The following is a 24,740-nucleotide window of genomic DNA, read 5'->3' as shown; positions in this document are numbered from 1 at the left end:
TGATTTCTTTAAGGAAGGGAAATAACAATTATGTATACAAACACATATATAATTATACACATCATTGGGAAAGAATGATTCATGAATTAAACAGGGGCGATTTTTTTTTGGAACAACAACGTCAGGAAGAACAGCGCCCCTTAGCGGTGTCTCGAGGCTAGGCAAACGCTTGGTACAAACCTCAGGTACAAACAGCATGAGGGAGATAAACAAAATCAATCTGTGGTGTGCATATGGTTTTATCACAACAATACTACACTGATGTCTAGATGTTAAACAGGTATCATAATGTCTGTGATGTTCGTCAGACATCTGAAGACCAGAGGTCGGAGACAAAGGTGTTGGGAATCATCTATATACAAAAAGCAGAGCATATATATAGAAGCAGAGCATAACCTATGGCAGAATGGAATGTTTTGGCCATTCATTTATTGAACGTTTGGTGCCAACTTAGTTTCCTCTCATGCATTTTCCAGCAAGTGATCAATACATTTTAGACCATGCAAGTAAAAAAAAAAAGTATGCTTTCGCTCTCTAGTATCCATTGCCATTAGCCAACACTGATGATAGACAACCTTGTATTTTCTTTGAAGAAAAATTGTAATTTATGCAATTGTGGATGTTGTATACATAACTGGCAACAGCTAGCAACAATAAGAAAGTGACTTTTGGGGATACACTGTCAAAATTAAAGAACAAACCCCTCTCTTGAGTTTCTCTGTCCCTGTCTTGAGCCCAGGGGATGTGCGTCTCTGAGTAGGAGTGCTGATCTAGTGTCAGGTTCCCCTGTCCATGTCATTTTAATCATTGTGGTCTAAAATCATTAAAATAGTACAAATAAAAGCTTTTAGATTGTGTTCTAAAAGAATTCGAATAAATCAGATTTGAATCAATCAGATATTTTATTTTGAAGTTTATAACGGAAGTGATCGGATGCGTCCTCACTGCTGCTACGTTCACACACATTTAATTTTTCTAAATGATCAGCTTTCTCGAATGGTTTGCATTCTCTTCTACAGATTATAATTAGTAAGAGACTCAAGGTAAGATCTTACAGGTTTAAACGATGAGTATTCACCCAACCGTGTGGTTAAATATTTAGTTACTTATTCACATCTTTCTCTTTGTGTGTCAGGGAGATGATGGGTAGCGTTAGCTAGCTGACGTTAGCTTGCTGTAATTGATGCTGAGGCTAGCCAGGTAGCTAATATTCAACCAGCAAGATGTACGTGCCATTGTTGTCTGTAAAGAAACTGCTGCAACAACGTCTCTGTCATCTCGCAACAAAAGAGAAACAAGAATGTTATCATCTGCCAGTAGTATTAATGGGGACACAGGCAATTTTGAATAAAATGCCCAAATTAGGCTACAGCTGCTCTATCCCAGACAGCTGTCAAATCAGCACCCAACTGCTCTCCTCATCTCAGACAGTGAAGAGTCGTCGAGTGAGGAGTAATTACAATTGATCACTGAACAGGGCCTTCGTGCTATTCTAGGTAATGGCATCGAAGCATGATTAGAGCCCTTTTGATGAGAATGTTAATACAATATCTCACAATATTTGTAGCTAAATTGACTTCATATGCTGTTGTTATTTTGCCTTTTTCTTCTTACCAGGTATTGGACTCATCACGGGCTCAAAAAGGAGAAGGGCTACGTCCCCCTCTAGTAGTGTCAGTGGGAGGGACTTTGAGGATGGACAGCCGTCATCCTCAGCATCTTCAGTAGGTCGGAAAAGGAGAAGAACCACTAACATTCCCAATGTTGATCCAGTAAGTTAAGTTAAAAGCCTTTTTTTGTGTAGAAACTGTGGTAATGCCTTCGGATAATGTCTTAACCCAAATTGAATTATTGAATTTTGACTCTAAATCCGCAGGCACAAGTCAAACCAATGTGTCGTTTTTGAATAAGTGTTCATAAACATTGTTGATGCCTGTATTGTTTTGTGTTCATCTACTATGTTTTGCCTCCAGATTGCAGTATGCCATGAACTGTACAACACTATCAGAGATAATAAGGATGACCAGGGAAGGATGATATGTGAGCTGTTCATAAGAGCACCCAAGAGATGGTACAGAGGATGGGTAACATAGAATGGGTACCAAAGAAATCTCCATTACTAAGAACATAAGCCTCATTAAATTCACTTATCTATTGTGTTTTCCTTGAAGGAATCAACCGGATTACTGCCACATTGTGACACATCCCATTGACATGATGAAGATCCAGCTGAAGATGGAGGAGTACGATGATGTGGACCAGATAACGTCCGACTTTCAGCTCTTATTCAACAATGCAAAGTCATACTACAAGGTAATATATAATGTAATAACAAACACATTCACTTACTGGACTCTTTAGGGGAGAGAAGTAATGTTTACAAGACAATGTTTTGTATGAAGGAGTTTTCCTAATAAATGCCCTGTCTAGGGCTTAAAACCTGGAATTAACCAAATGAAAGGGAATGTGTTGCATGTCTGTAGCCAGACTCTCCAGAGTGCAGAGCAGCCTATAAGCTGTGGGACCTCTACCTGCGCACCAATAATTAGTTTTTCCAGTGGGGGGGATTATGATGACGATGATGAGGACGGGGACGATGCATAAGATAATCCTGGAGGGTCCAATGAGGATGAGGTAACACCAGCACTTCCGATGTAGCATAAAAAGTATTTATTACATGTTGACTGCCCTGTCACACATGCATTACATGTAAACCGCCTCAAAACATAGCACAACAGGGCTAATAAATGGAAGGTATCTGTTCACTGTTGAATTGTACTGTGTTTGTCTTTGAATGACAGAATGCACCCAGTTGCCTGAAGGAGGTCCTTGAGCAGCTGTTGGATGCGGTGGTGAAATTCTCAGAGCCCTCAGGGCATTTAGTCAGTGATCTGTTCCAGAAACTACCATCTAAAGTGGTAAGAGAACCATTCTCTCCAATCCTATGGTATGGCATTGGTTGAAGCACAATGTTAAATCTCCCTACCATCCTATCTAAGCCAATATTTATTATTCCTCTGAAGAGTATGATTTCGGCTGTTTGAGAAGATTTGAATCCTAAGCAACCTGCATACACATTGTTTGAAGTACAATAGACTAGTCACGATACCAACATTTTACTAACGATACGATACCAACATTTTACTAACGATACGATACCAGGCCAAGTTTCACGATACTGAGTAGCATTGCGATACTACGGGAGAAAAATTCAGTGGCCTAGCGTCCTGTTCGCCCCGTCCCACTGACGCTTGCTCCCGTTTTCTGAATGTTATGCTCATGTACTTCACAAAAAACTTGTCACTGATATTCATACTTCTACTCAATACAACACATTCAATTTAACTTTACACCGTTCACTGTATAATAGAATACTGAATGGAATGTCTACTTTGCTCATATTTGCACAGGCCTACCTGTGATTTGGCTAGAGCAATGGGGGAAAGGAATATGCATGCATAATGATCTGTATGTCATTGTGGCAGTCGGGGGAATCTGCGTGAAACATTGTTTACTCTTCAGTTAACACACAGACACACACTCCGCCTCCCTTCTTCCCTCACACACACTCTCTGTCTCCCTTTGTCTCATAAACACACACACCACTCTCTCTCTCACAAACACATACACACTGCTCCAAACTTTAAAAATGTTAGGCACCAAATGGAATGTAAGGAGCACCAGAAAGACATTGATTTTTAATAGTTTAGGCTTACATTAGGCCTATATGAATCCAACCTTTTAAAGCACTTCTCATGAGTAGCAGACCCTTTTCCTTTCTTCCTGTGCCAATCAAATTAGCCAATACTTACTGTCAAGTTACCAGGATGTTGGCTAGTTAGGTAACGTGACTGAACAATGTTGTTTGTTATCAAAATAGTTTAAAACGGCCCTCGACATGGTTTGTGAAATGATGTCATAGGTGTGCGAAATCGCGCAGGAAGAAAAAAAGGCAGCTTGGGTAATATAAGTCCTATTTTTTTAACCGTTTGAGCTAGAGACAAGACGTTTTCTTTGCTGTAAAGCTGCAAGCATACCTGTTGCGAAGCTGTTTCTCCTCTCTGGCATTGATGCGTGACAGCGAAATTGCAAAGCCTACTCAGACTGCCCTGTGCTCTTATACCAAGGAGGAAATGAAACAATGTATCAAATGTACAAAATGTAACCGAAGACTGCTCAGGTTTGGCATCCCTGCTCATCCCTTATGGAGGAATAGATGAGGAAGGAGAGAAGCAGGTGAGTGATGGCTGGAAGGGGATGCGATTGGCGGATTACAGCTGCCACCCGTGATGTGTGCATGAAAGTGAAGTGGACATTATTGGACCAGCACATACAAGAGATTAGTTGCTGTTGCTTACATTTTTTTACTGACTTCATAAACATTTTCATAAGAGGCGCCAGCTAGTTCTTGGAAATCAGTAGGGCCAAAACATTTGGTAGTAGCATATGAAATGGTACTACAGTATTCTCAAATTTGGGTATCATATGAAATGGTATTACAGTATTCTCAAATTTGGGTATCATAAGTATCATGGCGTTTTGGTACTGTGATATCACCGTGGTACCGGTATACCGTATAACACTACAATAGACCAGCAAAGCTACTGTTGTAGGTCAAAGCTATGTGTTGGAAAACCTTGGTTGAGCATGGGTGGACTAGGCATTGCGGAGCTCATGTGAATTTACTTAATTTTTAGACCAATGCCTACTTCTCACTTTAAACAGTTTCTTGTTTAAAAAATATAGCAGATTTTTTTTGGTGACCAACTTTTGATTTAGTTTTCTCTTTTCTTTCAGAGGGTTACAGTTACAAAAACAAAGAAATCCATACAAAAATAACCCAAACCCATTCCCCCTCTCAGTCCACATCCTACGTCCCCATTTGGAAACCATGTTTCCCACCCCGCCTCCCCGAAGAAAGTGTCCCTCACCCAGCAACCGAGGTTGCTTTTCAGTCCCCATCCCACATCCCCCTCGCCATCCCCCACAACAACCAGAGACACCATATTCTGTTCCAGTTAAACGGTTGTTCAGATTCAATTAGATCTGTGGACCATACTTTTTTAATGGCTAGCTCAGAATACAAGCTTTCCAAAAGTTGTTTATATATTAGAGCGATCAGTCCTTTCAGGAGCCCAGATCATTTATTTATAAATCCCATCATTGGATGGTTCGGTAGTTGGGTTTCCCAAGAGACTCCATGTTGTAAATCTAGAAAAAAGGAGTTGTCTGGTAACGTGTATGTATCTTTCAAATCTTGGAATGTTCTCGAACCATTACTGTCCGTGATATCGGTAAGGATACGAATTCCACATTTGGGGGCGGGGATTCAAAAGTCTGCCCTCCAGATTACAAGGCATTATTATGAAATATTAGAGTATGGGCATGCCATTTTGATTCCCAGTTACATTGTTTTTCGATTTTGTGCCAAATAGAAATTATGTGTAGAAACAGTTTTGATTGTTGATTTTCTTTTTTTTTCCTTTTTTCCCCCTCAGCAATACCCAGACTATTATGCCATAGTAAAGGGCCCAATCGATCTGAAAATCATTGCCCAGAAGATACAGGTATGCTACCCAACCATCTGACTGAATGTACTGTAAGTGGTGTGCATACAATAAATCGCTGGTCAATTTTTTTCTTAGATGAGCCTCTACAGAAGTGTCAGCGCCATGGCAAAAGACATAGATCTCCTGGCCAAGAATGCCAAAACGTACAATGAGCCTGGGTCACAGGTTTTTAAGGTATGCTGTACTGCAACTCAGAATTAAGTCCGAATTCTGATGGCAGTTTTGTTTGTTATAACGCTTTCTTTCTTATTTATTTAAGGATTCCAACACCATCAGAATTTTTTTTTCATAGAGAAAGACAGAAATTGAACATGCTGAGCCCATCAAATCCAGCATTCGCATCAAGTAAGCAATACCATAGACAGAACAGAAAGTAGAATTTATGAGCAAACAACATGCAATATTTACAAGGATTTTCCATGACGTGTGTGCGTGTGCGTGCGTGCGTCAGGAACAGAAAGTCAACCCAGGGAGACCAGCTCTCAGCTATTACCATGGCTCTTCAGTATGAGAGTGATGACGATGGCATTCTGGCTGGTACATCTCATTACCCCGCACGGCCTCGTTAGCTGTTTTGGCTCTGCATTATCAACCTGGTAAAAAAATAAGGAACATATAAGAACAGAAGGGACATTGCAGTGCTAAGTATACTAATATATGAGGGTTTGTCAGAAGACTTCAGACTTCATCTGTCTGATTCGATTGTCTCTCATTGCCCGGGGTCTGTCCACTATGACGAGGGGGAGTCAGAGGCAGAGAGCATCCACCACAGCATGGACATGAGTACCCCCATCTTCCAGCTGTACGAGGCCGTGCGGGGCGGAAGGAACAGCCAGGGACAGCTTATCTCCGAGCCTTTCCTCCAGCTGCCCTCCAGGAAGGACTACCCAGACTACTTCCAACAGATCAGCCAGCCCATCTCCCTCCAACAGATCAGGTAGGCCAAACAGTGGAAGGACAGTATCTCTGCTCAATAAATGGCAGATTTGAGAAGTTGTTCCACAAAAAAGGGTTATTTGAAACAAATTCATGCAAGTGTGGTTTATGTCATCTGGGCTCTCTTCGATGGTCCATTTAATAGTCTATGTCAAGTTTTATTCAGGCCTAATCATTTTCCTAAATCAGCTGCTGTATCTTTTGTTGTGGCGTAACATGGCATGAGCTGTACAGTGTATTTCTATCCCATCCCTTCCCAAATTCGAGAACCCTTAATTCCCCACACACAGGTACAAAATGAAGAACAACGAGTATGAGAGTGTTGAGCAGCTAGACGCAGACCTCACTCTGATGTTTGAGAATGCCAAGCGCTACAATGTGCCTCACTCCTCCATCTATAAGCGCGTGCTGAAACTCCAGCACATTCAGCAGGTCAGTGGGTGCATGAGCTTCCAATGCTGAAACTCAAGTTCAAACCCAAGCTCTGCTGTAGTTGTGTATCCATATCTGTATGACTGTAAAGTATCCTATGCTAATTATTTCATTTACAATGAGATGATACTGCTGCTTAGGTAATCTGGTCTCTGTGGTATTAAACATTGATTAGGTCTGCCTCACTGTCCTCTGTACCATTAGGGTCTTGGGCAGTCTTCTCTATGTTCTGTACTCAGTTGCAATCAATTGTTTTGTGGATAGTTGTGTGTTCTACTTAGAAATAGACAGAAGATGAAATGTTGGAGCTGCCAAACCATGATGGCTTGTAGTATGGGAGGGCACTACCTTTGTGCAAGTGGAGAAATGTTGAAGAGAGAGATAATGAGATTGGGAGAGTAAGAGGTGCTAGTTTGTATTCATGAACGTGTGGGTGGAAGAGAAGCTAGTTGATATTGATGTGTGTGTCTTCCTAGCTGAGGAGAGAGGACGACAGCATGGACAGGGACAGCATGCTCTCTTCTACAATGTCTGACACTGGCAGCACTAAGAGAAAGAGGTACGCAATTCTCATTTCACAGACTCCGCACACTAGTAATTTAGCAGAAATGTACTAATGTCTTTTGATCATGATTTATAAGATGGACACTACATTTCCATAATGTCAGCAGTATGTAGTGCAGCAATTACACTATATATGCAAAAGTATGTGGACACCCCTTCAAATGAGTGGATTCGGCTATTTCAGCCACACCAGTTGCTGACAGGTGAATAAAATTGAGCACACAGCCATGCAATCTCCATGGAAACATTGTCAGTAGAATGGCCTTACTGAAGAGCTCAGTAACTTTCAACGTGGCACCGTCATAGGAGGCCACCTTTCCAACAAGTCAGTTCGTCAAATTTCTGCCCTGCTAAAGCTGCCCTGGCAACTTTAAGTGATGTTATTGTGAAGTGGAAACGTCTAGGAGCAACAACTACTCAGCCGTGAAGTGGTAGGCCACACAAGCTCACAGAACACAAAGTTGGACGCACAGAATTGCGCTTTACCATCTAGCAGTCCCAAATGCATAGTGCCAAGTGTAATGTTTGGATGAGGAATAATGGTCTGGGGCTGTTTTTCATGGTTCGGGCTAGGTCCCTTAGTTCCAGTGAAGGGAAATCTTAACACTACAGCATACAATGAAATTCTAGATGATTCTGTGCGTCCAACTTTTGTTAACTGTTTCAGCTTGACAGTGGCTCCTTGCACAAAGCGAGGTCAATACAGAAATGGTTTGTCAAGATTGGTGTGGAAGAACTTGACTGGCCTGCACAGAGGCCTGACCTCAACCCCATTGAACACCTTTGGGATGAATTGGAACGCAGACTGCAAGCCAGGCCTAATCGCCCAACATCAGTGCCCGACCTCACTAATGCTCTTCTGGCTGAATGGAAGCAAGTCTCCGCAGCAATGTTCCAACATCTAGTGGAAACCCTACCCAGAAGAGTGGAGGCAGTTATAGCAGCAAAGGGGGGACCAACTCCGTATTAATGTCCATGATTTTAGAACGAGATATTCGACAAACGGGTGTCCACATACTTTTGGCCATGCTGTGTATGTATTTTGCTCTAAACGCCCCTCAGTTTCACCACTGACTACTTCATGTTGATCCAGGTCTATAACGATGCCAACATCCTGGAGAAAATCATGAAGGGCAAACGGAGGGATCTTGTCCCAACGCCTGACGACGATGACATGACGTCACCAAAGTTGAAAATTAGTATGTTGCTGACGATCCAATTTGTCTTAAATAATTCAGATCCAGTATATGGATGTCATTCTAGTCTAGTCGTTTCACATTATCACTTTATCCCCAAAATGCTGATATACACACACACACCCTCTGTAAATCCAGGGAAGAGTGGCATTACCCCTAAGTCCAAGTACCTAACCCCCCTGCAGCAGAAGCTGAACGAGCAGTACGAGGCGGTGAAGAACTTCACAGACAAGTGTGGCCGCCTCCTCACCACCATCCTCAGCACCATCTTCCTGTGGCTGCCATCGCGCGCCGAGCTGCCCAACTACTACATCGCCATCAAGAAGCCTGTGGACATGGAAAAGGTCAAGAGCCACATGCTGACCAACAAGTACCAGGATGTAGACGCGCTGGTGGAGGAACTGGTGCTGATGTTCAACAACGCCTGCACCTACAAAAAGCCAGAGTCTCTGATCTACCGTGACGCCCTGGTGCTGCACCGTGTGCTGCTGGAGACCCACCGGGACCTGGAGGGGGGTGAGGACGCCCATGTGCCCGACGTGGCCCGCCTCATCCAGGAGCTCGTCCACAGCCTCTTTGTCTCCGTGCTGGGCCATCAGGACGATGAGGGCCGTTGCTACAGCGACTCGCTGGCGGAGATACCTGCTACTGACCCCAGCAGCCCCTACAGACCGCCGCTCAACTTTGAGATCATCAGGACTAATGTAGACCGGGGACGCTACAAGAGACTGGACTTGTTCTAGGATCACATGTTTGAGTTGCTAGAGAAGGCCAGGTGCATGCACAGGTGGGGCACAATTAGGGAATAGTGTTTGCCATTTTCCCTTATTTTCTCTCTCTCTGCGATCTTTGGGTAATATCAACCATAGGTCTGATTTCTGTGCATTTAAGTTAGAAAGTCCTATGAAATTACCCTGGAATATGATCAACGTATATTTGAAGTATATGTGATGTCACTCCAGGACGGACTCTGAGATCTTTCAGGATGCGGTAGAGCTGCAGCAGTTTTTTTATCTGAATGCGAGATGAGCTGTGCAAGAATGGCGAAATCCTACTCACCCCCGCCCTCAGCTACATCTCCAAACACCTGTCCAACGACGTGGAGAAGCAGAAGAAGGAGAAACTGCCCAAGGAGATAAAGGAGGACAAGCTCAAGAGGGAGGAGGAGAAAAAAGGTTTGCACTCACTGACACGCTGAACCTAGCAACTTGTAGCAGGGCAGATAGATATACCTATTCCACCAATCAAAGCAGTGTCAACAATAGTTACCCAGTGGCACCAGTTATAGGGCTTTTAGTAATCATGTCACTTCATTGACTGATTAACCAAGTTGAGTTGTGAACCCACAGAAGCTGAGAAGAGTGAGGACCCAGCCGGAGGGGCATGGCAGTCTGGTCTCCAGGGTACCTACAGCCAGGACTGCAGCTTCAAGGACAGCATGTACCATGTGGGAGACTATGTGTACGTGGAGCCTGCTGAGCCCAACCTGCAGCCACACATCGTCTGCATTGAGCGCCTGTGGCAGGATGATGCAGGTTAGTGCCTTTGCACATCCACTAATGAAAAACCTTAGTTGCACGGTTCAAACAAGATGCTTGAGGTGCTTAAAGTTCACAGGAGGTTGGTGGAACCTTAATTGGGGAGGACGGGCTTGTAATAATGGCTGGAACGGAATCAGTGGAATGGTATCAAACACAAGTGTTTGATGCCATTCCATTATCTCCGTTCCAGACATTATCATCAGGCTCCCTCCCCTCAGCAGCCTCCACTGTTAGTTCTTGAATTTGGCACTCTGAAATTCAAGTACTGGAATACCTTGAGTATCTGACATTTTCTCAAGTTGAAAAGTACTTGAATTAAAATGAGAGGAGAACAGAAAATGATCAAATATGTTAATATGGAAAAATATTAGAGAAATGTATTGATTTTGCAACTTAATTTTCACGCAGATTGCCGAGTTTCATTTTCTCACGTGTTTCGCGCTCTGGTTGCCAGGCGAGCGCGTTCATTCCAGCCACACTGCCACTAAGCCAGGCAGGTTCATTACTGACTGATTAGGCGCCACCAAACGCCACATCAATAGTTAAAATGCCAGGCAAATGTAGATTCAATCTTGCCTGGCAGGAAATTGATGTTTATGAATGGGTTTTGCCAGACCCAACCAGGGATGTAGTGGAGGGTAAACGCTGTTTACGCACCTTTTTATTTGTGAAATAGCGTTTACTCACCTTTTTATTTTTTATATTATCATTCATCCACTTATTATTGCGTTCCCAGCATTGATCAACGCTTAGGAGGCATCTTGATCTGACTTCTAATCTTGCCTACCTCTGTGAACGTGGAATCATGAATGATTCTTGTATGCTCTTTATGTTCGACTGCTCCCCCGGTAGCTCAAGGGCTCTGGCTATTAGCCAGGTACACTTCCGGTCAAAAGTTTTAGAACACCTACTCATTCCAAGGGTTTTTCTTTATTTTTACTATTTTCTACATTGTAGAATAATAGTGAAGATATTAAAACTATGAAATAACACATATGGAATCATTTAGTAACCAAAAAAGTATTAAACAAATCAAAATATATGCAATGCTGTCATCAAGGCAAAGGGTGACTATTTGAAGAATCTCAAATATATTTTGATTTGTTTAACACGTTTTTGGTTACTTCATGATTCCATATGTGTTATTTCATCGTTTTGATGTCTTCACTTTCATTCTACAATGTAGAAAATAGTAAAAATAAAGAAACCCTTAAATGAGTAGGTGTTCTAAAACTTTTGACCGGTAGTGTAGCTAGCAAAAACTAGCTGGCGAGAAGGATGACGTTAGAAGCTAACATTGAACAGAGCCTGACCTCAGCAGGAGCAGTTGACTGAAATTAAGCTCCCGAGGGGTGCAGTGGTCTACGGGACTGCATCTCAGTGCTAGAGGCGTCACTACAGACCCTGGTTCGATTCCAGGCTGTATCACATCCGGACGTGATTGGGAGTCCCATAGGGCGGCGCACAATTGGCCCAGCGTCGTCCGGGTTTGGCCGGGGTAGGCCGTCATTCTAAATGAGAATTTGTTCTTAACTGACTTGCCTAGTTAAATTAATAAAAAACCTAGCTATAATCAAAAGATGGGCTACTATAAGTTCTCATAACAAAATACCTTTTCTTTACAGAGAGTAGTGAGACAGACAGTGGTGAGCCAGGCTGCAATGAAGGAAGCAAAGGAGAGATACGGAGAGAGGAAGCATTGAAGCAAGCAGGGAGAGAGGTTACTAGTACAGTGGTTCCCAAACTTGGGGTCCGGGACCCACGTTGGGTCTCCTAAAATGTAAATAGGGTCCCCTGAGAGAGTGTTTAATCTTATCAAACACATTAATAACCTGTTTCTCTTCAAATGGGTGTAGAATACAGCATTCTAGAGTCAACTAAGGGCCTTTTACACTGTCAGAATTCACTTTCATGTCATTATGTGTTGGGACAGCCTGTGGGATCAAACATTTTCCAAAATATAAGACAATTTAAATATAAAGACAATTTAATATTATTATGTACACTGAACAAAAGTATAAATGCAACAATTTCAAAGATTTTACTGCGTTACAGTTCATATAAGGAAATAAGTCAACATCATCAGTACTGACTTACCACTCTTATGTAGTAAATAAGTAGTGAAACACATATTATTGAGTAGAACTGTTAAGGTAGTGATGAATAGTACGTTTATTTTTATGAGGTTGTGGCGATAAACTGCCATCTGTTGGTGACTAGAAACAATTGCATAATAGGAAATAGTACAAATTGATGGTCCTTGAAAATATATATTAGTGCTTGAGAAAGTACTAGAAAGTCCTTAAATTTCACTTACCACTGTTTGTACAAACCCTGAAGTAGTGATGCTGCATTATTTTAGCATTTTGTTGTGGAAATGGTCTGACATTCAATCATTTATTTTGCTGTATATGTGTTCACTTTGACTGCTTCAAAATCACGCACACATGAAGAATCAATTGGTCTGTCCTTTTTTAATAGTATTGCTCTGTGTTCTTCCCTTCGCATTCCAGGTGAGAAGTGGCTTCTTCAATGCTGGTTCTACAGGCCAAATGAAACATTCCATCTTGCTACACGCAAGTTCCTGGAGAAGGAGGTCTTCAAGAGTGACTACTTCAACAAGATTCCTGTCAGCATGATACTGGGAAAAGGGGTTGTCATGTTTGTCAAGGTACTAAGCTATTTTCTATTTCCATGTTTCAGCTCTTTGTAATATGGTTGAAGCATGACACGTTTCGAGTGAATCATTGCATGATGTTATTGACCTTGGCTTTTGTTTTGTGACTGATTCCAGGACTACTTTAAGCTTCACCCAGAGGGCTTCAGGGCAGATGATGTGTATATCTGTGAGTCTCGCTACTCAGCTAAGACCAAGTCCTAAGACCTCGGGACATACTGTTGCCTGTAATCCGTGTTGCATCCATGTTCGCCCCTAAGCAAGATGAAGAGAAGCCTGCAGAGATACAAGAAGAGGGCAAAGCCGTGGGCACTATTGTGGATAAGGTGAGTGGTTGGAAATCATGGCCAATAGGAATTTGATTAAATGTGATCCAACAGAGTGCAAACAAAGACAACCTGACTGCGTGTGTATGTGTAGGAGAGGGAGGATGTAACCCTGGACATGACCAATGGGGAGCCAGGCTGCCAGTACTATGAGCAGCTCTACTACAACAACACCTGGCTAAAAGTGGGAGACTGCGTCTATATTCGCTCACATGGACAAGTCCGCCACCGAGTGGGCAGGTAGGGTAAATACAACTCTACAGACACATTTCCCAGAATGGGATATTTCTTGAAATATAATTATTATTTATTTAGTGTATTTAAAATAAAGTAGGTTTTATTTTTGTTTAACAGGATTGAGAAGATGTGGATGCGGGACAGAGCGGCCTACTTCTTTGGGCCCATCTTCATCCACGCAGAGGAGACGGAACATGAGCCCACCAGGATGTTCTACAAGAAGGAAGTGTTCCTTAGCAACCTGGAGGAGACTTGCCCCATGACCTGTATCATAGGTATTTTCTCTGCCCTTACATTGTGTCCCCTTTTGACAGACTCTATATAATGTTGATGCTATGCTATGTTATTTTCAAATGTTGATAAGAGAAACATCGAAGTTTAAGTGCATGGGTTGATTGTATTTCACCGAACATATGCCATGCTTATATCCCTCTCTCTGTTCACTTGTTCCATAGGGAAGTGTGCAGTGTCCTTCTTTAAGGAGTACCTTTTGTGCCGACCCACTGAGGTGCCTGAGGAGGACGTTCTGCTGTGTGAGAGTTGCTACATCGAGAGAGACAAATAGATGAAGAAGTTCAAGGTGGAGGCCGAAATCTATTACTTCAGGTGAGTGGTTTGACCTTCACATGCCTCAAGATACTGTGCATAATCAGCAAAAGTAAGAAAAACATTCCACAACGCAATAAAGCAGTATTGAGTGGCCCTGGATGGGTGAATTATGAGTCAATCACAAACACTCCTTTTAGTTAAGGTAGAACACAACACCCAGGTGTAACTGCACCCAGTCTATTCCACGTGTCTCGTACAGTAAGCTGATCGTGCCCCAGAAGGAGCCATCCCCTCTGCTGGATACCAAGTTTGCTGACATGACTGACGAAGAGTTGGAGGACCTGGGGGAGGATGATGGGGAGCTGGGAGACACCTCCATACCCCAGCTCCAGAGCCCTGTGGCAGGCAGCGACATGGACATGCCTTACACCCCTCCACAGGTCAGAGCACCAACATACACTGGGCAAATGTGTGGTTATGTAGTGAAGGTAAACGCTCTTTTACACTTCAAAAGTTCTTGGTAAGATCGTCGACCCCAATGGCCTCCCGAGTGGCGCAGTGGTCTAAGGCACCGCATCAGTGTTAGCTGTGCCACTAGAGATTCTGGGTTCGAGTCCAGGCTCTGTTGCAGCCGGCTGCGACCGGGAGACCCATGGGGTGGCGCACAATTGGCCCAGCTTCATCCGGGTTAGAGGAGGGTTTGGCCGGCAGGGATGTCCTTGTCCCATCGCGCACTAGCGACTCCTGTGGCCGTGGTCATTGACACGGTCACCAGGTGTACGGTGTTTCCTCCGACACAATGGTGTGGCTGGCTTCCGGGTTAAGTGGGCATTGTGTCAAGAAGCAGTGCAGCTTGGTTGGGTTGTGTTTCGGAGGACGCACAGCTCTCGACCTTCACCTCTCCCGAGTCCGTATGGGAGTTGCAGCGATGAGACAAGACTGTAACTACCAATTGGATACCACGAAATTGGGGAGAAAACGGGGAAAATAATTTTTTATATATATAAATAAAAAGATTGTCGACCCTGATTTAGACATGTCAACTGAATCGCATGCATCCTGATTGAAACAAAACGAGTCTCAAATGATTTGCATGTTCAGGGTGAGATTCAAGAAAAAGCCCTCTTAGCCATCCAGTTGGAGGTGTGTGTATAGCAATGACAGTTGTCTAGAGATGACATGACACAGTCTCCCTTACTTGACTGCAGTCCACTCCCAAGTCCATAAAGGGGATGTCCAAGAAGGAGGGCTCCAAGAGGAAGATCAACATGAGTGGCTACATCCTGTTCAGCAGTGAGATGCGAGCGGTCATCAAGGCCCAGCACCCAGACTTCTCCTTCGGGGAACTCAGCCATCTGGTGGGCACCAAGTGGAGGAACCTGGAGTCTCCCAAGAAGGCTGAGTATGAGGGTAAGAGATCTTACAAATGCACTTAGAAGGGATTAGAAGGAGCTGCAATGAGAAGCTGAACTGCTAGAATGATGAGCCCTTTTTAATTTCCTCATCACTCCACCCTTGGCTACTCTTTTATTGCAGTACTGTGCTATCCCCTCTTTTCAATTATACACTACTTCAACATTTATTAAGAAGCTTACAATTTCACTGGATCTTTCTGCAATCAGTCTGATTCAAGTAGTGCTTGTAATTTGTGAGTTAATTGCATGTGTATGAATGTCTGATTATGGAATATCAGCTATCCTAACTCTAGATTGATGTTTAGTCAGCTAGAGCATGACCTCTGCCAGATAGTTGTAGTTGCATGTACCACTGATTAGGGTTGAACATTTTGGGAAATATTCAGAGGTGGAAACTTTCTGTGGGAATTAACGGAAATATATGGGAATTAACAGAAATGTATGCAAATGAATATTAATACCATTTAAATGTAGATGTTTTTTGCATTGGATATATTTACCTTATCCTATGGAGACAGAAACATAAACCTTTTACCTTATCATAAGTAGACATAATTGCAAATTATTAAATCCTTCCAATAGAAATAAATAAACAATTTAATTATGAATTGAACTTTAATTAAATGAGTTGACTCTTCACATGGGATGATTTCACTGAACAACAAAAGAAAGGGAATATTGAATGATCCCCAATGATCCAACACATCTCCCAAAAACCTTTTCAACATACATCTGTAAAATGATGGTCTAGAAACTAAAGATTTGGTTGTCTTCTTCTCAGGCTTCCATGTCTTCTTCCTGGACCTCTTCAATGTCCACCTCTTGAACATCAGACTCTGAGGCCTCATCTTCACTGTCACTTTCCAACCTTGTTGAGGATGGCTTGTTGTCAGGCTCAAAAAGCCTCAAATTTGCCCGGATGGCAACCAATCTTTCAACCCTTGTATTGGTCAGCCTGTTGCGTGCTTTGGTGTGTGTGTGTTCCCAAACAAGGACCAGTTGCGCTGTGAGGCAGCTGATGTTGGTGGGATTTAGAGGATGATGGAGGCAACAGGGGAAAGAGCCTCAGATCCACAAAGTCCCTTCCACCAAGTGGCTGATGAGATGTGTTGGCACAACTGCCATATTGCATCTCCATCCCAAAACCCTTGCTTGGAAGTGTATTTCACCAGATTGCCAAGAACCTTGCCCTCATCCAGGCCAAGATGGCGAGACACGGTAGTGATGACACCATAGGCCTTGTTGATCTCTGCACCAGACAGGATGCTCTTGCCAGCATACTTGGGGTCCAACATGTACGCTTCAGCGTGTATGGGCTTCAGGCAGAAGTCTTCACGCTTTTTGATGTATTTCAGAACTGCAGTTTCCTCTGCTTGGAGTAACAGTGAAGTGGGCAGGGCAGTACGGATTCCTTCTCTTGCATCTGCAAGCAGAGTCTGAACATCAGACAGGATGGCATTGTCTCCCTCAATCCGTGCAATGGCTACTGCTATAGCTTTCAGGAGTTTCAGGCTGCTTACCACTCTCTCCCAAAATACTTCATCTAGGAGGATCCTCTTGATGGGGCTGTCCATATCGGCAGACTGTGATATGGCCATTTCTTGGAGAGACTCCTTTCCCTCCAGGAGACTGTGAAACATGATGACAACACAACTCCATCGGTGGTTGCTGGGCAGCTTCAATGTGGTGCCCTTATTCTTCTCACTTTGCTTTGTGAGGTAGATTGCTGCTATAACTTGATGACCCTTCACATACCTAACTATTTCCTTGGCTCGCTTGTAGAGTGTATCCATTGTTTTCAGTGCCATGATGTCCTTGAGGAGCAGATTCAATGCATGAGCAGCACAGCCAATGGGTGTGATGTGAGGGTAGGACTCCTCCACTTGAGACCAAGCAACCTTCATGTTCGCAGCATTGTCTGTCACCAGTGCAAGTACCTTCTGTGGTCCAAGGTCATTGATGACTGCCTTCAGCTCATCTGCAATGTAGAGACTGGTATGTCTGTTGTCCCTTGTGTCTGGGCTCTTGTAGAATACTGGTTGAGTGGTGGAGATGATGTAGTTAATTATTCCTTGCCCATGAACATTCGACCACCCTTCAGAGATGATTGCAATATAGTCTGCTTTCTCTATGATTTGCTTGACCTTCACTTGAACTCTGTTGAACTCTGCATCCAGCAAATGAGTAGATAAAGGATGTCTGGTTGGAGGGGTGTATGCTGGGCGAAGAACATTCAGAAATCTCTTCCAATACACATTGGCTGTGAGCATCAGAGGTGAACCAGTTGCATACACAGCTCAAGCAAGACATTCATCAGCATCTCTCTGACTACGTGCCTCCATTGAGTCAAACAAACTTCTGATTCCAAGAGGACCATAAGCTGTTGCTATCGTTAAGGTGTTTGATTCATAATTTTTTACCTCGAGTAGAAGTAGAGGGACTTTTCTCAGAGGTTGCTTGTTGTGAGCGCTGAGGGAACTTTATGCACTTGGCCAGATGATTCTGCATCTTTGTTGCATTCTTCACATGTGATTTGGCACGGTATTTGCAAATGTACACAGCTTTTCCTTCTACATTAGCTACAGTGAAATGTCTCCACACATCAGATAGTGCCCGTGGCATTTTCCTGTAAAGATTAGGAAAATAATTGTAAAAAAAAAACCCATGTACAAATAAGTAGTTAAGCAGTTTGATTAAACAACTCCTTTGAAAGATAATTGTTTTAAAATGAAATATGTATGGACACAGGTGAATTAACACTCAGTTAGCAGGCTCAAGCAAGCTAAAACCCACATGGTAGCAAAAACTAACTTGCAGAAATTATTTAAACACACTATGCTGTAGGTTACATGCTTTTTTGTTAACTAGTAAATAGTATGTCATATAAAATATATTCACCCGACCCAGTATTGTAATCAAAACTTACCAGAAAGCATGTAGTCCTTGGTTCAGACAGTGTAGTAGTGTGGGCTCAATAGAATCTCATTAGTGTGCAAGATCTTGAGAATCAGCTGTACATGTGATGGAAGAGTGCACTGTGCATGCAGAGGGTTCCAATTCCATTGACTTGGGGATAGTTTAACCAAAATATGCCACAAGACCGAGAATTGCCATATGTGTATCCCACAAAAAAGGTTCACTGTTATAAGCTAAAAAAAAGATGACTTTAAGCAAAATTCCCCAAATTCCAGGGCTTAACTTTACCGGAAAGTTTCTGACCCGTTGCAACCCTACCACTGATGCACGTATCTGTTGTGTTGCTCTACCCTCCTCCTCCTCCCCAAAGGCATGATGGGTACATGATGCTGCAAGGCCCAGTTTACGGCATGTTTAGAATGACTGGCATGCCACCACATTACATGAGGTTGCCTTTCTTGCCCCATCATCGCCTGATGCCAGGTATCTCCAGGTTCCTTGGCATGCCATACCCGGGTAAGAGCACTTTCACAGCCACCCTCCCTGCCATGCCCCTGCAGTTGCTTTCTGCCTGCCATTCTAACTCACTGGAGGGGCTACCTGTAACATAAGCTGAGGTCCTGTAGTGACTAACCAGTCAACAGTCGATACTCAGTCGCTGAGGGTTTCATCAACAGGGTCATACAATATAATTTAGCAATGCAACACTGGAAATACAATGTTTATGGAAACACAGTTCTCTGAAGTACCTGAACATTCAATGTAGATTGTTGCTGAGAGGCTGTAATGGCCCAAATTGGTAATTCTCTAAATTAAATGGGCAGTAGTAAAGTCAGTATTTGACAACACAATCCAAGATGGCCAGCTGGAGAAGCATCCAGCTGCAGATTGTGTGTGCTGACGCTGCGTGGTCTGTGAACCTCAAAGCTCATGCGTCTCAGATGGTATTTTTGCTTCTCAAATGGTATGTGCGCTCACAACATGTAGACGTTTTTTGGTCTTGTGTATAGCGTGAGCCAGTAGCTTTGTTCCAGGGTGTCATTGTGCTACACACATACTTTTGTATATACAGTTGTGGCCAAAGGTTTTGAGACTGACACAAATATTAATTTTCACAAAGTATGCTGCCTCAGTTTGTATGATGGCAATTTGCATAAACTTCAGAATGTTATGAAGAGTGATCAGATGAATTGCAAAGTCCCTCTTTGCCATGCAAATGAACTGAATCCCCCAAAAACATTTCCACTGCATTTCAGCCCTGCCACAAAAGGACCAGTTGACATCATGTCAGTGATTCTCTCGTTAACACAGCTGTGAGTGTTGACGAGGACAAGGCTGGAGATCATTTTGTCATGCTGATTGAGTTCGAATAACAGACTGGAAGCTTCAAAAGGAGGGTGGTGCTTGGAATCATTGTTCTTCCTCTGTCTACCATGGTTACCTGCAAGGAAACACGTGCCGTCATTGCTTTGCACAAAAAGGGCTTCACAGGCAAGGATATTGCTGCCAGTACGATTGCACCTAAATCAACCATTTATAGGATCATCAAGAACTTCAAGGAGAGCGGTTCAATTGTTGTGAAGAAGGCTTCAGGGCGCCCAAGAAAGTCCAGCAAGCGCCAGGACCGTCTCCTGAAGTTGATTCAGCTGCGGGATCGGGACACCACCAGTACAGAGCTTGCTCAGGAATGGCAGCAGGCAGGTGTGACTGCATCTGCATGCACAGTGAGGTGAAGACTTTTTGGAGGATGGTCTGGTGTCAAGAAGGGCAGCAAAGAAGCCACTTCTCTCCAGGAAAAACATCAGGGACAGACTGAAATTCTGCAAAAGGTACAAGGATTGGACTGCTGAGGACTGGGGTAAAGTCATTTTCTCTGATGAATCCCCTTTCCGATTGTTTGGGGCATCCAGAAAAAAGCTTGTCCTTGAGAATACAAGGTGAGCGCTACCATCAGTCCTGTGTCATGCCAACAGTAAAGCATCCTGAGACCATTCATGTGTGGGGTTGCTTCTCAGCCAAGGGAGTGGGCTCACTCACAATTTTGCCTAAGAACACAGCCATGAATAAAGAATGGTACCAACACATCTTCCGAGAGCAACTTCTCCCAACCATCCAGGAACAGTTTGGTGATGAACAATGCCTTTTCCAGCATGATGGAGCACCTTGCCATAAGGCAAAAGTGATAACTAAGTTGCTCGGGGAACAAAACATTGATATTTTGGGTCCATGGCCAGGAAACTCCCCAGACCTTAATCCCATTGAGAACTTGTGGTTAATCCTCAAGAGGCGGGTGGACAACAAAAACCCACCAATTCTGACAAACTCCAAGCATTGATTATGCAAGAATGGGCTGCCATCAGTCAGGATGTGGCCCAGAAGTTAATTGACAGCATGCCAGGGCGGATTGCAGAGGTCTTGATAAAGAATGGTCAACACTGCAAATATTGACTCTTTGCATCAACTTCATGTAATTGTCAATAAAAGCCTTTGACACTTATGAAATGCTTGTAATTATACTTCAGTATTCCATATATACTTATACTTCAGTATTCCATGACAAAAATATCTAAAGACACTGAGGCAGCAGACTTTGTGAAAATTAATATTTGTGTCATTCTCAAAACTTTTGGCCACGAGTGTATGTGGACACCCCTTCAAATTAGTGGATTCAGCTATTTCGGCCACACCTGTTGCTGACAGGTGTATAAATCGAGCACACAGTCATGCAAATGTCATAGACAAACATTGGCAGTAGATTGGCCTTACTGAAGAGCTCAGTGACTTTCAATGTGGCACCGTCATAGGATGCCACCTTTCCAAAAAGTCAGTTTGTCTCATTTCTGCCCTGCTAGAACTGCCCCGGTCAACTGTAAGTGCTGTGATTGTGAAGTGGAAACATGTAGGAGCAACATTGGCTCAGCCGCGAAGTGGTAGGCCACATAAGCTCACAGAACGGGACTGCAGCCTCAGATCACCATGCTCAATGCCAAGCGTTCGCAGGAGTGGTGTAAAGCTCGCCGCCTTTGGACTCTGGAGCAGCGGAAACGCATTCTCTGGAGTGATGAATCACGCCTCACCATCTGGCAAACGGATGCCAGGAGAACGCTAACTGCCTGAATGTATTGTGTCAACTGTAATGTTTGGTGGAGGTGGAATAATGTTTTTTTCATGGTTCTGGCTAGGCCCCTTAGTTCCAGTGAAGGGAAATCTTAACACGACAGCATACAATGACATTCTAGACGATACTGTGTTTCCAACTTTATGGGAACAGTTTGGGGAAGGCTCTTTCCTGTATCAGCATGACCGTGTACAAAGTGAGGTCCATACAGAAATGGTTTGTCGAGATCTGTGTGGAAGAACTTGACTGGCCTGCACAGTGCCCTGACCTCAACCCCATCCAACACCTTTGGAATGACTTGGAACGCCGACTGCGAGCCAGACCTAATCGTCCAACATCAGTGCCCGACCTCACTAATGCTCTTGTGGCTGAATGGAAGCAAGTCCCTGCAGCAATGTTTCAACATTTAGTGGATAGCCTTCCCAGAAGAGTGGGGGCTGTTATAGCAGCAAAGGGGAAACCAACTCCATATTAATGCCCATGATTTTGGAATGAGGTGTCCAATTACTTTTGGTCATGTAGTGTACCATTCGGCGCACTAGCTCTGGTCCACAGTGTTATGTTAACCACCTGCTCGTGCAGCTAGCTAGTACACACTAGCTAGGATAGCTAGCTAGTGCACACTAGCTAACTAGTATCTATTTTATAATTCTTAATGTAATTTCACCACCCGTGCTGTTGGTTGCAGTTACCCACAATCCTCTCTGGCACCATTCAACATCCTGTCTTAGCTCGTATGTCTCACAGCATCTGTGGCTTAAGGTGTCTGTTGCAGCCAGACCCTATTGGACAGCTGTGTCCTGGTACACTCTGACTGTTTATGTTAATACCTTCACTGCAGGTGTCAACACAGGTGCTCCTGGAGCCTACGGAATCCAGGTAATATACACTTCTATACAATTGTATATTAGAAAAGCACAGACTGTAAATGCTTGTTATTTTATTACTCACATCTGTATTTGAGAATGAGCAAAGAGGCCCTTGATGCTGTTTTTTATTTTTATGATTGGTCCCGGACAGCAGGCCCCACCACCCTACCCAAGACAGGGCCAGCCTGCCTTCCAGCAGCCCTCAACACCCTTATTTGTAGACCCTCCACCCAAGCCTAGGCACCTGCTCCACTCAGAGGCATACCTGAAGTACATTGAGGGACTTAATGCAGAGTCCTCCACCATCAGCAAGTGGGACCAAACTCTCTCAGGTGAACTCTCATCACTGAAAGAGTGATTTACACCCCAACAAATCTACAAATCACTTTAAAAATATTTCAGTGATTGATGTATCAGTAACTTACCTTCTTGAATAACAGAAAAAATATAGACAGACAGTAGTATAATTTGTCTTCACCTGCATAGTATATCATGAATGTACAGTATGTGCTTTCTCTACCATTAACCTTGTTCTGAACACCTCCAAAACAAAGGTCATGTGGTTTGGTAAGAAGAATGCCCCTCTTCCCACAGGTGTTATTACTACCTCTGATGGTTTAGAGCTTGAGGTAGTCACCGCATACAAGTACTTGGGAGTATGGCTAGACTGTGCACTGTCCTCTCAGCACATATCAAAGCTGCAGGCTAAAGTTAAATCTAGACTTGGTTTCCTCTATCGTAATCGCTCCTCTTTCACCCCAGCTGCCAAACTAACCCTGATTCAGATGACCATCCTACCCATGCTAGATTATGGAGACGTAATTTATAGGTCGGCAGGTAAGGGTGCAGTCGAGCGGCTAGATGTGCTTTACCATTCGGCCATCAGATTTGCCACCAATGCTCCTTATAGGACACATCACTGCACTCTATACTCCTCTGTAAACTGGTCATCTATGTATACCCGTCGCAAGGCCCACTGGTTGATGCTTATTTATAAAACCCTCTGCAACGAACGAGCTGCAACAAACCCTCAAACTGGACAATTTTATCTCAATCTCTTCATTCAAAGACTCAATCATGGACACTCTTACTAACAGTTGTGGCTGCTTTGTATGATGTACTGTTGTCTCTACCTTCTTGACCTTTGTGCTGTTGACTTTGCCCAATAATGTTTATAACATGTTGTGTTACTACCATGTTGTTGTCATGTTGTGTTGACACCATGCTGTTTTGTCATGTGATGCTGCCTTATGTTGTTGTCTTAGGTCTCTCTTTATGTAGTGTTGTGTCTCTCTTGTTGTGATTTGTGTTTTGTCCTATATTGTATTTATTTTTTTAACCCAGGCCCCCGTCCCCGCAGGAGGCCTTTTGCCTTTTGGTAGGCCGTCATTGTAAATAACAATTTGTTCTTAACTGACTTGCCTAGTTAAATTAAAATAAAATATACTATTTCCTAATAACCTTGTGTATGTATGTGTTGTGTATGTGGGCATGTTTCAGCAGCTCGAAAGAAAGATGTGCGACTGACCAAGGAGCAGGAGAGCCGGCTGCAGTCCCATTGGCTGAAGAGCAAGGGAGCCCATTCCACAATGGCAGACGCACTGTGGCGTCTGCGAGACCTGATGCTGCGTGACACACTGTACATCCGCCAGACGTACAACCTGTAGGATATCTGAGCCACTGATCCCTACACTGTCAGACAGGGAAGGGGTTTTAGGCTCATTAGAAAATGTGTAAATGTTGTTTTGTTACGTTAATGTGGGCATTTGTTTGTATAATGGTTAAATTAGCTTGCTTACTCTGTTCAAGCTGTTTTGTGCTTGCATTTTAATTGTTCTAACAAGTGCATTATTGTATTGAATGTTTCTCTGTGCTGGATAAATGTTTTCAGAAAAAAAGGCAGAGAAGGGACTTGTTCTTGACTGCTAATTTAGTGTCTGTGTGCTGCAATATAGAACATTCTAGTGGGCAGTGGGAACCCACTGAGTCTGGTGACTCGGCACCAGACAAGAAAAGAGAAGGGGAACCAACATACATTGTTTTTTCTTTAAGTTGTTCTATTAGGCTGGTTTAACCAATTCTGATATTTTTTCACTAATTGGTCTTTGAACCAATCAGATCAACGCTGAAAAGATCTGATGTGACTGGCCAAAATACCAATTAGTGAGAAGATCCGAATTCATCTGCCTGTCTAAATGCAGCCTTGGTCTTCCATGACCTGACTATGAGAATCAAAACCGTAATGTATATTGGGTAAATTGTCACTGACCGACTGATCTACAAATGAGTAGGCTAGTTATTTATGATGGAAGGTGATTTGTAGAACAGGCGATCGAACAATCCCAATGACTAGGTGAACATACTTGATAAATCAAAAATTGTGATCAATTCATT

General features: G+C 43.3%; 1 pseudogene; it reads left to right on the top strand.

Moving 5' to 3' along the window:
• The first annotated feature begins 288 nt into the window (after nucleotides 1-288).
• LOC106583143 (protein polybromo-1-like) lies at nucleotides 289-24,248 on the top strand (annotated as a pseudogene).
• Nucleotides 24,249-24,740: the final 492 nt, after the last annotated feature.

This window comes from Salmo salar, chromosome ssa22 (assembly GCF_905237065.1).
Source record: "Salmo salar chromosome ssa22, Ssal_v3.1, whole genome shotgun sequence".
Lineage (NCBI taxonomy): Eukaryota > Metazoa > Chordata > Actinopteri > Salmoniformes > Salmonidae > Salmo > Salmo salar.
This window is presented reverse-complemented; position numbering and strand designations above follow the sequence as displayed.